The 2297-nt window shown below is 44.9% G+C and overlaps 1 pseudogene; it reads right to left on the bottom strand.

The window, feature by feature from the left end:
- Positions 1–508: 508 nt before the first annotated feature.
- Positions 509–1262, bottom strand: LOC143438223 (small ribosomal subunit protein uS17 pseudogene; annotated as a pseudogene).
- Between the last annotated feature and the right edge of the window lie 1035 nt (positions 1263–2297).

The following is a 2297-nucleotide window of genomic DNA, read 5'->3' as shown; positions in this document are numbered from 1 at the left end:
ACAACCATCTGTAATGGGATCCAATGCCCTCTGCAGTGTCTGAAGACAGTGACAGTGTACTCATACATATAAAATAAATAAATAAATAAATAAATAAATAAACCTTTTTTAAAAAAAAAGTGGGCCTAAATACCCAGAAGTCCTCTCCTCTGTTAGATTTCTAACAAAAAGTAATGTGAATGGAGATAGTATTTCTTTTTTAATTAATTAATTAATTTATTATGTATACAGTGTTCTGCCTGCATGTATGCCTGCAAGCCAGAAAAGGGCACAGGTCCCAGATGGTTGTGAGCCACCATGTGGTTGCTGGGAATTGAACTCAGGACCTTTAGAAGAGCAGTCAGTGCTCTTAAGCACTGAGCCATTTCTCCAGCCCCGTATTTCTTTTTCTTTCTTTCTTTCTTTCTTTTTTTTTTTTTAAGTTGGAAAATAACTTTATTTGCTCTAGGAAGTCACCAGAGTCCTCTCAAAACTGGAACTGCTTCTTGGTGCCAGCAGCCTTGGTGACCTAGAGCACACTGAAGCTCACTCTTTTGTTCAGCGGGACAGGTGCACAGACACCTGTTTGTGCCACCACTGTACTTTGGTCATAGTAGAGATGGCCTGAGTGGATGACAACGGTCCTTTGCATCTTTATCTGTCTGGTCAGTACACCAGACAGGATCCTAGCTTGGATGAAGACGTTATCATTGAAGGGGCATTTCTTGTCTATGTAGATGCCCTCAGTGGTGTCCTTGGGCGCCTTGAGACCTAGACTGATGTTCTTATAGTTTTGAGTGAGTTTCTCCTTGCAGATTTCTCCCAGAAGAACCATTTCTTGTGGGCTGGAGAGATGGCTCAGTGGTTGGGAGCACTGGCTGCTCTTCCAGAGGTCCTGAGTTCAATTCCCAGCAATCACATGGTGGCTCACAACCATCTGTAATGGGATCCGATGCCTTCTTCTGGTGTCTGAAGACAGCACAGTACTCATATATAGAAAATAAATAATTCTCTAAAAACCAAAAAAGAACTGCTTCTTTTTTGTTGTTTTTTGTTTGTTTGTTTGTTTTTTCCGAGACAGGGTTTCTCTGTGTAGCCCTGGCTGTCCTGGAACTCACCCTGTAGACCAGGCTGGCCTCGAACTCAGAAATCCGCCTGCCTCTGCCTCCCAAGTGCTGGGATTAAAGGCGTGCGCCGCCACCGCCCGGCTAAAGAACTGCTTCTGGTTTTTGAAAGATCGTGGGCTGCTTTGGGGAAGCGCAGTTGGTCTGAATGTTCCCCATCTTTCGGGCAGCATGAGAAAAAAGGGAGCTAGTGTTCCTAACACAGTGCTGGACCCAAGAGCTATGGCAGAGCTGGCTAAGTGGCAATGTGTCAGAATTCCCAGACCATCAAAGTCATCCTAAAAGCTCCTCAAAGCCCCATCTCCAGCCGTGCGGAGGACAGAGACGCAACACTTAATCACCGCCCCCAAATCCTCTCTAAACCTTCATCTCTACTGTAGCACATTTTCTGGATAAAGTCTGGTAGGAGCTGAAGGTACCAGAATGGATCCTGCCGCCAAAGGACAGCACACTGTGAGATGCTGTATTTAAGACTAATTCTTCTTGTCCATTTGAAAAGCATCAGTTGTTCCAAGTAAAAATTATTTTTTAAAGAGGGACTGGAGGCCAGGCGGTGGTGGCGCACGCCTTTAATCCCAGCACTTGGGAGGCAGAGGCAGGCAGATTTCTGAGTTCAAAGTCAGCCTGGTCTACTGAGTGAGTTCCAGGACAGCCAAGGCTATACAGAGAAACCCTGTCTCAACCCCCCCCCCCCAAAAAAAAAGAGGGACTGGAGAGAGGTGGCTCAGTGGTTAAGAGCACTGTCTGCTTCTCCAGAGGTTCTGAGTTCCATTCCCAGCAACCACATGGTGGCTCACAACCATCTGTAATGAGATCCAATGCCTTCTTCTGGTGTGTCTGAAGACAGCTATTATATTTATATGCATACTATAATATAAATATAATATAAACTAAACTAAATAAATAAATCTTTAAAAATTGTGTGTGTGTGTGTGTGTGTGTGTGTGTGTGTATCTGCATTTCAAACTATGGAGTCTGTTCCTCTTGAGTTCCCCTGATTTTAAAGCTGGGCCAATCTGTCTTTCTGTCTCTGGCCACACCCCTCCCGCAAGCCTGTCGTTTCTTGGAGATTTGCTGTACCCAGTTGTTTTTCTCTGTGTACCCAGTTGTTAGGTAGCAGTGATTGTATACCTCTTTGCAGAGTTAATCTGAGGAGATAGTCTGAGGGCACTTCAGGGCAGCCTTGCTGAAGCC

Source organism: Arvicanthis niloticus, chromosome 24 (genome assembly GCF_011762505.2).
Source record: "Arvicanthis niloticus isolate mArvNil1 chromosome 24, mArvNil1.pat.X, whole genome shotgun sequence".
In the NCBI taxonomy this organism is placed as follows: Eukaryota; Metazoa; Chordata; class Mammalia; order Rodentia; family Muridae; genus Arvicanthis; species Arvicanthis niloticus.
Note: the sequence above shows the minus strand (reverse complement) of the source record. Positions and strands in the feature narration are given on the sequence as shown.